The sequence below is a fragment of the Macaca thibetana genome, chromosome 5 (genome assembly GCF_024542745.1).
Source record: "Macaca thibetana thibetana isolate TM-01 chromosome 5, ASM2454274v1, whole genome shotgun sequence".
In the NCBI taxonomy this organism is placed as follows: Eukaryota; Metazoa; Chordata; class Mammalia; order Primates; family Cercopithecidae; genus Macaca; species Macaca thibetana.
Window position 1 is genome coordinate 71,734,807 of NC_065582.1, and position 12,806 is coordinate 71,747,612.

At 37.0% G+C, this 12,806-nt stretch overlaps 1 long non-coding RNA gene across 1 annotated transcript in view; it reads right to left on the bottom strand.

The window, feature by feature from the left end:
- The window catches only part of LOC126955610 (uncharacterized), a 58,214-nt gene extending 55,111 nt beyond the window's left edge, over positions 1-3,103 (bottom strand). The window contains exon 1 of the long non-coding RNA XR_007725999.1: positions 2,753-3,103. This is a non-coding gene — a long non-coding RNA (uncharacterized LOC126955610). The remainder of the gene's footprint in view (positions 1-2,752) is intronic.
- Between the last annotated feature and the right edge of the window lie 9,703 nt (positions 3,104-12,806).

Below are 12,806 nucleotides of genomic sequence, written 5' to 3' on the forward strand. Positions count from 1 at the left end.
CAAAGAAACCCGTGCCTAGGTGGAAAAACATGAACCATGATTTATGAATTGCTGTGGGTTCAGTGTGGACAACTCTGAGACTTAAAAACTCCAGGGAGACAGTCATAGGTGGTTCCTCACTCTCTTGGGATTTCTGCCTCTCAATCTCTACCAGGTTTTCACAGTGAATATCACACACACACACAAACCCTGGACAGAACATATATTACTTATGTGTTTATATATTTGGATACAAAAGAATGATCAATATAAATAATTTACATAAAGTTACTGATATGATTTGGCGGTGTCCCCACCCAAATCTCAACTTGAATTTTATCTCCCAATTCAATCTTTTCAAACGTTTAGAAACAAAATGTTTCATGTAAAGTGGCAAAGTTCCTCTGTTATGCCTTTCACTGTTTAATATATGGAAATGCATATGCTCTTTAAATGAATTTTTTTAGCTACAAGTGTCTGTCTTTCTCATCAAATGAGAGCTCACATTTGTCTAAGTAATACATTTTGAAACATATTTTGAAAATTAAAGAATATTATAAATCATGTCTAGGTAGGTACAAGTTCATGAACTATAGTTTGTGTTAAGCACTCCAAATAATTACATTTTAAATGAATGTATTTCTTAATCTCTTATTGGTTATTGTTAGTTGTTAATAAATTTTTTCTTATCTTTTTTTCTTCTTAAATTGTGCTTTTGCTGTTATTGTTTCAGAAACATTATAATCAATTACAGCATGGTTTTTTCATTATTTAAACCCTCTGCATGTGATTGAAAACAAAAATCTTTCTGAAAGTTTCAAACTCTAGAGTAATTTTTTGTGTCATTTCTTGTATAGAGTAGACCTAAGGTGGTGAATATGCAGTAGATTTTTAACTGAAATTGTTTTTATACTGATATAAATTTTGAAGCTGTTATACAAAATATATCACAATTTGAATTTAACTAGATGTAAATGCCTAACTTTAAGAGATAAAAAAATCTTAAGTGCTCCTTTTTCAAAGGACACCATATGCAAATAAAATTTTGTATGTGGAAAACACTTTTAACGAGTAACACTATAACCTATATTTACCAGTTATTTTCTCTCATTTGCATTATGGAAATTATGTTGAGTGAGTAGGAAACTGTTGAAACTGTTACTATGCTCCAAGGAAATGTCTCAGCAACCAATTTAAAATGAGAATTATTTGAAAATAGAATAAAACAACTTTGTAATGCATATCTTACTTTCATTGTGACAGAAATTATCGAGCTATTGCGTGAATACCTCTCTCTTTTCTTAAGGGAACTAGCTATATCTTTCTTGCTGTTAAGTGTACACATATGAGTAAATTCCACATCCAGACAATGGAATGTAAGTAGAAGTAATATGCTACACTTGAAGTCATTGCCTATGAAAACCCCTTTTACAATTTTTTACTGTATCTTTTTCTTCTATTCCAGGTAGAAATAGATACGAAATCCACAAAGTGAAGATGGTAAAGCTTCCATAGTCCTGTTTTCTTGAATAACTACATGAAGCAGAAATTCTCTAGCGTGCTGATCGGTCTTTATGTAAATCAGAAATTAACTTTAATTATAGTAAGTATTCAAAAAAGTAGAATTGCACAGTGAATGTTTCAGGGAGTTCTCTCCAAATTGTCTGGAAAAAATATATATATGCATAAAAAGTAAGATTTTTACTCCATTCGTAGTAGCTTTCCTGAACTCAATTTCCTACAGAACCAAAGGGAGGGGATATAAAATGGAGGGACCACAGAACGTCCCAGCTTCTTTCCAGCAATTAGTCACCAACAACTTTGTAAACAGCTAGAACCAAATAAATAATTTATTCTTTAATAGCAAGGCCACTCCCAAACTTTATAATATATATATATATATATATATATAGAACAGCCAAGAATAAGATGCTTTACCAAAGACAAAGTTTCATAGTAAATTCACCTGAGTCATGACCCAAGCATATCTTTCTGCAGAATCCATATAGAAGGGTGCATATATTTGCACTTTAACTCTTCTATCCATGAGTATCAGCCTTCAATAAATGATGTTCTGGGGTTTAAGCAAAATAATTTATTGACATTATGTGCCACTGATTTCAGCTTTTAAAATTCTAATAGCATTACCTTTAGCAAAACATTATAATTAGAGAACTATAATTAGAAGAAAATTTTTCCATCTCTTAGTTATTATAGTTTACTTAATTTATTGCTTATGCTTATTCTTTTTGTTACCCATTTCTTATTATATTTATAAATAATTTGCATACTAGTATTGTATTTCTATGCCTTGATTTTACATCTGATTTTAGGGAAAAATTTTACTTGAAAATGTCAAACATCCTGAGGGGAAAAAAAAATAGAAAGCAGATGCATATAATAATATATTTTATTTGCATACAACATCCATTAGCTCTAATGCATTAATGGGCTTTAAAGTAGATCACTCAAATATGAAAACAAGAAATAAAAAAATATATAAAGGGCAAAAAAGTTTTAAACTGAATAAGAAGAAAAGCATATTAAATAAAATATGTTGATTAAGATTATTTTGTGGAGAACATAAGAAAGACAGCAGAATAAGAATTCCCAGGCTTTACCCCTCACAGAAAAACTGATTTAAAAATAACATACAAACCAAAACACCCTTTAAAGAAGTCCAGAATTTTGTTAAGAAGTTGCAGTAGCCTGGACAACCACAACATTAATTACAACTACATTGAAATTGGTAAGAAGAGAAATTTCGCTTTACCTGCATCAGTATTTCCCCAAATCTGGCAAAACTCAGCTCCCAGTGAAATCATCTTGTCTTGTAACTTCTTCCTGATGGAAAAAGAGAAGGACGTATGCATCTAATGTCTCCAGGCTTTTGGTACTCTGCCCGAGGGAGGAACTGGCTTCTGTCTTGCCTCATCTGGAGTGCTGATGAAACTGGCATAGTTTGGATGTCCAGTAACAGCTAAGGAGAGAGGAAAGGAGTGGGTGGCTTAGTGCATCCAACATGGCTGTGCAAGAAAGGGGAGAAGGTGAAGAACATGAGGCTTCTGGACAAGGAAGAAAGAAGAGAAGTGAAATATGTCTTCAACATTCTGGTCATTTGGTGTGTTTTCCAAGGAACTAGTTTCTCTCTCACCTCACCCTTAGTACTGATGGACAGGCACAGTTTGGATGCCTGGAGACAGCTAGGAACAAAGTAAACAGGTAGGCATCTTGCTGCATTAGACAGAGCTCTGCAAGATTGGATGAAGACATGTAACTTGAGGCTTCTCCACAGGGAGGGAAGAAGAGGAGTACAGCATGCCTCCAACGTCTCAGACAGTAGTACTTTCATCAGACATTAGAGGGAATAAGAGATTATAGGTTTTAGAAGAAAAGAAGGAGGAGAAGGAGAAAAGAAGAAGGAGGAGGAGAGGAGGAGGAGGAAGAAGACCAAAAACAACCAGAAAATCTCTCATTATAAATCCACATGCACAAATCCAGACAAGACCCATCTATAAAAAAGGTTCTAGAGATTCCCAGAATCCCTTGAAAAGCTGAATGGTAAACATCTTTCCCTGTCAGTAAGACTGTAAGAAGTGGCTTTCTATTTCAAATGCACAGAAAGTGACACAAAGATACAAGGAACTTGAGAAATAAGAAAATATAATACAATCAAAGGAACAAAATAAATCTTGAATAACCAACTCTAAAGAAATGGATACTCATGAATTAATTGACAAAGAATTCAAAACAATCATCTTAGTGAATCTCAGTGAGTAACAAGATAACACATATAAACAACTAAACAAAATAAGAAAACACATGAACAAAATGAAAATACTGATAAGGAGACAAAAAACTATAAAAGAGGAACAAATCAATTTGGGAGCTAAAAATACAATAAACAAACTAAAATATTAACCAGAGGGGTTCAACAATAGGCTTAATCAAAGAGAAGAAAGAATTAGTAAAGTCTAAGACAGGTCATTTGAAATTATCCATCAGAGGAATAACAATAAAATCAAATAAAGTAACAAAGAGTAACAAAAGCTTAAAAGATTTATGGGAAACCACAAAGAAGTCAATTCATGCATTATGGAATTACCAGGAAAAGAAGAGAAATTGGTTTTGACAATGATTTTTTTTTTTTTTTCTATTTTGAAACCAAAGCATAAGCAACAAAAGCAAAAACAGACAAGTAGGAGTCTTTTGAACCAAAAAGCTTCTGCATAGTCAAGAAAACAGAGTGAAGAGGCAACCTACAGAATGGGAGAAACTATAATAGTTCCAAACCATATATCTGATAACGGGTAAATAGTTCCAAACCATGTATCTGATAAGGTGTAAATACCCAAAATATATTGGGAATTTATACAACTCAATACAAAAACAAAAATTAAAAAAAAAAACTCTTGGACAGATGATGTGAATAGGCATTTTTCAAATGAAGACATACAAATGCCAATAGGTATGTTAAAATATGCTCAACATCAGTAATGATCAGAGAAATGCAAATCAAACCCACAATGAAATATTATCTTACACTTTTTAGGATGGCTATTATCAAAAAGAAAAAAAAAGAAAAGTATTGGCAAAGATGTAAGAATTTAGAACTCTTGTATAGTGTCAGTGGGAATGTAAAACGGGGTAGCCACTGTGAAAAACAATATGGAGATTCCTCAAAAAATTGAAAATAGAACATCATATGATCCAGCAATCTCATATCTGAGTACATCCTCAGTATATATAAAAGAATTAAAATCAGGATCTTGAAAATATATGTACACTCCCATGTTCATTTCAGCATTATGCACAGTAACCAAGATGTGGAAAAACCTAAATGTCAATTGATGGATTACTGAATATATAAAATGTCGCATATACAAACAATGGAATATTATTTAGTCTTTAGAAAGAAGGAAATCCTGTCATACGTGACAAACTGGCTGAACCTGCAGGACATCTGCAGGAACCTGCAGGACAGATAAACACCACATGATTTCAGTTATATGAGATATGTAAAATAGTCTAATTCACAGAAATAGAGAGTAGAATAGTAGTCACCAGAGGCAGGAGGGGAAATGCAGAGTTGTTCAATGGGTATAGTTTCAGTTATGCCTAGGGTTAGCAATACTGTATTGTGTACTTAAAAATTATAGAGGATAGCTCTCATGTTAAGTATTCCTACTACAGTAAAAAGAAATTACATAGATATTATTTGCATATTGAATATGTAGAACTATTGTTTTTTTTCAACAACAAACAATTGCCTCTCTCAATTCTACTGAAATGTCAAATATTTACAGTCTGTTAGGCTCAAGTTTCTATTTTGGAAAGAACTATATGTTAGACATATTTCTTTAAAAATGTTATTCTACTCTAAGAAAAAAAGGCATCATATGAAATTAAAACTGGTTCTTGCCACTAGTATCAAGAGACAATAAAGAGTGATGATAACTAGGCAATCAGAAGGATGCATGTCCCCTTTAAATGGGGTAGTAATATTCACCTGGAGTCTTCTGTATTTAGGTGGGCTTGCTGTTGTAAAACTTGTTTTTAACATAGTTATCTGAATTTTTTCATGACATTTGACTTTTAAATATTGGCTTAAAAAATTATTGGCTTAAAAAAATCACACCAGCTATAATATTAAAAAAAATTTTTCCACAATTTCCATGATTAAGTTTCAAAGAAATTCAGTGGAGAGATGTCTTTTCAACAAATGATGCTCGACCTGTTTGATATGTATATTCAAAAGAACGAGATCATATCCTTTGCAGGAACATGGATGGAACTGGAGGCCATTATTCTTGGCAAACTAACACAGGAACAGAAAAGCAAATACTGCATGTTCTCACTTATAAGTAGAAGCTAAATAATGAGAACGCATCGACAGAAAGTGGAGAGCAACAGACACTGGGGCCTACTTGAGGGTGGAGAGCGGGAGGAGGGAGAACTTCAGGAAAACAAAACAAAACAAAACTACGGGGTACTATGTTTAGTACCTGGGGGATTAAATAAACTATATACTAGACCCCTAAGTCATGAGTTTACCTGTAAAACAAACCTGCACATATACCCCTGAACCTAAAATTAAAGTTAAAATATTAAATAATAATACCCATATTCATTAGCATATCAGAGACTAACATCTTTTGCACATTTAAATGTTTTTTTTTTTCGGATTTTTCTTTTTTTTTTTTTTAATTTATTTATTATTATTATACTTTAAGTTGTAGGGTACATGTGCATAACGTGCAGGTTTGTTACATATGTATATTTGTGCCATGTTGGTGTGCTGCACCCATCAACTCGTCATTTACATCAGGTATAACTCCCAATGCAATCCCTCCCCACTCCCCCCTCCCCCCTCCCCATGATAGGCCCCGGTGTGTGATGTTCCCCTTCCTGAGTCCAAGTGATCTCATTGTTCAGTTCCCACCTATGAGTGAGAACATGCGGTGTTTGGTTTTCTGTTCTTGTGATAGTTTGCTGAGAATGATGGTTTCCAGCTGCATCCATGTCCCTACAAAGGACACAAACTCATCCTTTTTTATGGTTGCATAGTATTCCATGGTGTATATGTGCCACATTTTCTTGATCCAATCTGTCACTGATGGACATTTGGGTTGATTCCAAGTCTTTGCTATTGTGAATAGTGCTGCAATAAACATACGTGTGCATGTGTCTTTATAGCAGCATAATTTATAATCCTTTGGGTATATACCCAGTAATGGGATGGCTGGGTCCTATGGTACATCTAGTTCTAGATCCTTGAGGAATCGCCATACTGTTTTCCATAATGGTTGAACTAGTTTACAATCCCACCAACAGTGTAAAAGTGTTCCTAATTCTCCACATCCTCTCCAGCATCTGTTGTTTCCTGACTTTTTAATGATTGCCATTCTAACTGGTGTGAGATGGTATCTCATTGTGGTTTTGGTTTGCATTTCCCTGATGGTCAGTGATGATGAGCATTTTTTCAGGTGTCTGTTGGCTGTATGAATGTCTTCTTTTGAGAACTGTCTGTTCATATTCTTTGCCCACTTTTTGATGGGGTTGTTTGTTTTTTTCTTGTAAATTTGTTTGAGTTCTTTGTAGGTTCTGGATATTAGCCCTTTGTCAGATGAGTAGATTGCAAAAATTTTCTCCCATTCTGTAGGTTGCCTGTTCACTCTGATGGTAGTTTCTTTCACTGTGCAGAAGCTCTTTAGTTTAATGAGATCCCATTTGTCAATTTTGGCTTATGTTGCCGTTGCTTTTGGTGTTTTAGACATGAAGTCTTTGCCCATGCCTATGTCCTGAATGGTACTACCTAGGTTTTCCTCTAGGATTTTTATGGTATTAGGTCTAACATTTAAGTCTCTAATCCATCTTGAATTAATTTTCGTATAAGGAGTAAGGAAAGGATCCAGTTTCAGCTTTCTACTTATGGCTAGCCAATTTTCCCAGCACCATTTATTAAATAGGGAATCCTTTCCCCATTTCTTGTTTCTCTCAGGTGTGTCAAAGATCAGATGGCTGTAGATGTGTGGTATTATTTCTGAGGACTCTGTTCTGTTCCATTGGTCTATATCTCTGTTTTGGTACCAGTACCATGCTGTTTTGGTTACTGTAGCCTTGTAGTATAGTTTGAAGTCAGGTAGTGTGATGCCTCCAGCTTTGTTCCTTTGACTTAGGATTGTCTTGGAGACGCGGGCTCTTTTTTGGTTCCATATGAACTTTAAAGCAGTTTTTTCCAATTCTGTGAAGAAACTCATTGGTAGCTTGATGGGGATGGCATTGAATCTATAAATTACCTTGGGCAGTATGGCCATTCTCACAATATTGATTCTTCCTATCAATGAGCATGGTATGTTCTTCCATTTGTTTGTGTCCTCTTTTATTTCACTGAGCAGTGGTTTGTAGTTCTCCTTGAAGAGGTCCTTTACATCCCTTGTAAGTTGGATTCCTAGGTATTTTATTCTCTTTGAAGCAATTGTGAATGGAAGTTCATTCCTGATTTGGCTCTCTGTTTGTCTGTTACTGGTGTATAAGAATGCTTGTGATTTTTGCACATTAATTTTGTATCCTGAGACTTTGCTGAAGTTGCTTATCAGCTTAAGGAGATTTTCGGCTGAGACAATGGGGTTTTCTAAATATACAATCATGTCATCTGCAAACAGGGACAATTTGACTTCTTCTTTTCCTAACTGAATACCCTTGATTTCTTTCTCTTGCTTGATTGCCCTAGCCAGAACTTCCAACACTATGTTGAATAGGAGTGGTGAGAGAGGGCATCCCTGTCTTATGCCAGTTTTCAAAAGGAATTTTTCCAGTTTTTGCCCATTCAGTATGATATTGGCTGTGGGTTTGTCATAAATAGCTCTTATTATTTTGAGGTACATTCCATCAATACCAAATTTATTGAGCGTTTTTAGCATGAAGGGCTGTTGAATTTTGTCAAAAGCCTTTTCTGCATCTATTGAGATAATCATGTGGTTCTTGTCTTTGGTTCTGTTTATATGCTGGATTATGTTTATTGATTTGCGAATGTTGAACCAGCCTTGCATCCCAGGGATGAAGCCCACTTGATCATGGTGGATAAGCTTTTTGATGTGTTGCAGAATCCGGTTTGCCAGTATTTTATTGAGGATTTTGCATTGATGTTCATCAGGGATATTGGTCTAAAATTCTCTTTTTTTGTTGTGTCTCTGCCAGGCTTTGGTATCAGGATGATGTTGGCCTCATAAAATGAGTTAGGAAGGATTCCCTCTTTTTCTATTGATTGGAATAGTTTCAGAAGGAATGGTACCAACTCCTCCTTGTACCTCTGGTAGAATTCAGCTGTGAATCCATCTGGTCCTGGACTTTTTTTCGTTGGTAGGCTATTAATTATTGCCTCAATTTCAGAGCCTGCTATTGGTCTATTCAGGGATTCAACTTCTTCCTGGTTTAGTCTTGGAAGAGTGTAAGTGTCCAGGAAATTATCCATTTCTTCTAGATTTTCCAGTTTATTTGCGTAGAGGTGTTTATAGTATTCTCTGATGGTAGTTTGTATTTCTGTGGGGTCGGTGGTGATATCCCCTTTATCATTTTTAATTGCGTCGATTTGATTCTTCTCTCTTTTCTTCTTTATTAGTCTTGCTAGAGGTCTGTCAATTTTGTTGATCTTTTCAAAAAACCAACTCCTGGATTCATTGATTTTTTGGAGGGTTTTTTGTGTCTCTATCTCCTTCAGTTCTGCTCTGATCTTAGTTAATTCTTGCCTTCTGCTAGCTTTCGAATGTGTTTGCTCTTGCTTCTCTAGTTCTTTTAATTGCGATGTTAGAGTGTCAATTTTAGATCTTTCCTGCTTTCTCTTGTGGGCATTTAGTGCTATAAATTTCCCTCTACACACTGCTTTAAATGTGTCCCAGAGATTCTGGTATGTTGTATCTTTGTTCTCATTGGTTTCAAAGAACATCTTTATTTCTGCCTTCATTTCGTTATGTACCCAATAGTCATTCAGGAGCAGGTTGTTCAGTTTCCATGTAGTTGAGCGGTTTTGATTGAGTTTCTTAGTCCTGAGTTCTAGTTTGATTGCACTGTGGTCTGAGAGACAGTTTGTTATAATTTCTGTTCTTGTACATTTGCTGAGGAGTGCTTTACTTCCAATTACGTGGTCAATGTTGGAGTAAGTACGATGTGGTGCTGAGAAGAATGTATATTCTGTTGATTTGGGGTGGAGAGTTCTATAGATGTCTGTTAGGTCTGCTTGCTGCAGAGATGAGTTCAATTCCTGGATATCCTTGTTAACTTTCTGTCTCGTTGATCTGTCTAATGTTGACAGTGGAGTGTTGAAGTCTCCCATTATTATTGTATGGGAGTCTAAGTCTCTTTGTAAGTCTCTAAGGACTTGCTTTATGAATCTGGGTGCTCCTGTATTGGGTGCATATATATTTAGGATAGTTAGCTCTTCCTGTTGAATTGATCCCTTTACCATTATGTAATGGCCTTCTTTGTCTCTTTTGATCTTTGATGGTTTAAAGTCTGTTTTATCAGAGACTAGTATTGCAACCCCCGCTTTTTTTTTGTTCTCCATTTGCTTGGTAAATCTTCCTCCATCCCTTTATTTTGAGCCTATGTATGTCTCTGCGTGTGAGATGGGTCTCCTGAATACAGCAGACTGATGGGTCTTGACTCTTTATCCAGTTTGCCAGTCTGTGTCTTTTAATTGGAGCATTTAGTCCATTTACATTTAAGGTTAAGATTGTTATGTGTGAACTTGATCCTGCCATTATGATATTAACTGGTTATTTTGCTCGTTAGTTGATGCAGTTTCTTCCTAGCTTCGATGGTCTTTACATTTTGGCATGTTTTTGCAATGGCTGGTACCGGTTGTTCCTTTCCATGTTTAGTGCTTCCTTCAGGGTCTCTTGTAAGGCAGGCCTAGTGGTAACAAAATCTCTAAGCATTTGCTTATCCGTAAAGGATTTTATTTCTCCTTCACTTATGAAACTTAGTTTGGCTGGATATGAAATCTGGGTTTAAAATTCTTTTCTTTAAGAATGTTGAATATTGGCCCCCACTCTCTTCTGGCTTGGAGAGTTTCTGCCGAGAGATCTGCTGTTAGTCTGATGGGCTTCCCTTTGTGGGTAACCCGACCTTTCTCTCTGGCTGCCCTTAAGATTTTTTCCTTCATTTCAACTTTGGTGAATCTGGCAATTATGTGTCTTGGAGTTGCTCTTCTCGAGGAGTATCTTTGTGGCGTTCTCTGTATTTCCTGGATTTGAATGTTGGCCTGCCCTACTAGGTTGGGGAAGTTCTCCTGGATGATATCCTGAAGAGTGTTTTCCAACTTGGTTCCATTTTCCCCCTCACTTTCAGGCACCTCAATCAGACGTAGATTTGGTCCTTTTACATAATCCCATACTTCTTGCAGGCTTTGTTCATTTCTTTTTCTTTTTTCTTTTGGTTTCTCTTCTTGCTTCATTTCATTCATTTGATCCTCAATCGCTGATACTCTTTCTTCCAGTTGATCGAGTCGGTTACTGAAGCTTGTGCATTTGTCACGTATTTCTCGTGTCATGGTTTTCATCTCTTTCATTTCGTTTAGGACCTTCTCTGCATTAATTACTCTAGCCATCAATTCTACCACTTTTTTTTCAAGATTTTTAGTTTCTTTGCGCTGGGTATGTAATTCCTCCTTTAGCTCTGAGAAATTTGATGGACTGAAGCCTTCTTCTCTCATCTCGTCAAAGTCATTCTCCGTCCAGCTTTGATCCGTTGCTGGCGATGAGCTGCGCTCCTTTGCCGGGGGAGATGCGCTCTTATTTTTTGAATTTCCAGCTTTTCTGCCCTGCTTTTTCCCCATCTTTGTGGTTTTATCTGCCTCTGGTCTTTGATGATGGTGATGTACTGATGGGGTTTTGGTGTAGGTGTCCTTCCTGTTTGATAGTTTTCCTTCTAACAGTCAGGACCCTCAGCTGTAGGTCTGTTGGAGATTGCTTGAGGTCCACTCCAGACCCTGTTTGCCTGGGTATCAGCAGCAGAGGCTGCAGAAGATAGAATATTTCTGAACAGCGAGTGTACCTGTCTGATTCTTGCTTTGGAAGCTTCCTCTCAGGGGTGTACTCCACCCTGTGAGGTGTGGGGTGTCAGACTGCCCCTAGTGGGGGATGTCTCCCAGTTAGGCTACTCAGGGGTCAGGGACCCACTTGAGCAGGGAGTCTGTCCCTTCTCAGATCTCAACCTCCGTGTTGGGAGATCCACTGCTCTCTTCAAAGCTGTCAGACAGAGTCGTTTGCGTCTGCAGAGGTTTCTGCTACGTTTGTTATTGTTTACTGTGCCCTGTCCCCAGAGGTGGAGTCTACAGAGACAGGCAGGTTTCCTTGAGCTGCTGTGAGCTCCACCCAGTTCGAGCTTCCCAGCAGCTTTGTTTACCTACTTAAGCCTCAGCAATGGCGGGCGCCCCTCCCCCAGCCTCGCTGCTGCCTTGCCGGTAGATCACAGACTGCTGTGCTAGCAATGAGGGAGGCTCCGTGGGTGTGGGACCCTCCCGGCCAGGTGTGGGATATGATCTCCTGGTGTGCCTTTGCTTAAAGCGCAGTATTGGGGTGGGAGTTACCCGATTTTCCAGGTGTTGTGTGTCTCAGTTCCCCTGGCTAGGAAAAGGGATTCCCTTCCCCCTTGCACTTCCCAGGTGAGGCAATGCCTCGCCCTGCTTCAGCTCTCGCTGGTCGGGCTGCAGCAGCTGACCAGCACCGATCGTCCAGCACTCCCCAGTGAGATGAACCCAGTACCTCAGTTGAAAATGCAGAAATCACCGGTCTTCTGTGTCGCTCGTGCTGGGAGTTGGAGACTGCAGCTGTTCCTATTCCGCCATCTTGCTCCGCCCCCCCCAATTTGCACATTTAAATATTAAGGACTGATGCTTTCAACCTCACACTAGGAAAAGTCAAAGTTTTTTTTTTTGTTACTATTTCTATTCAACATTGCACTTGAGGTTTTATTCAGTAGAATAAGACAAGAAAAAAAACAAAATAAATTTAGTTTAAACAAGGAGAAAGCATTTTTGGTCATACAAGTCATCTATATAATTTTTTTGGAATCTACAGAAAGATACTAGAAATTATAAGAAGGTTGTGTAAGGTAGTAGGATACAAGATCAAGATACACAGTCAATGTACAATTGAAATTTTTTAAAAGGTACCATTTTAAAGCATTATCATATACAAAAATTTTGGTATAAATCTGAAAAAAGATGTGCAAGAATCATACTTTGAAAACTATGATACATTGTTTTAAAAAATTAAAGAAGGTTTAAATAAGTAGAACAATATCACCACAAGTTGATCTATCAAGGC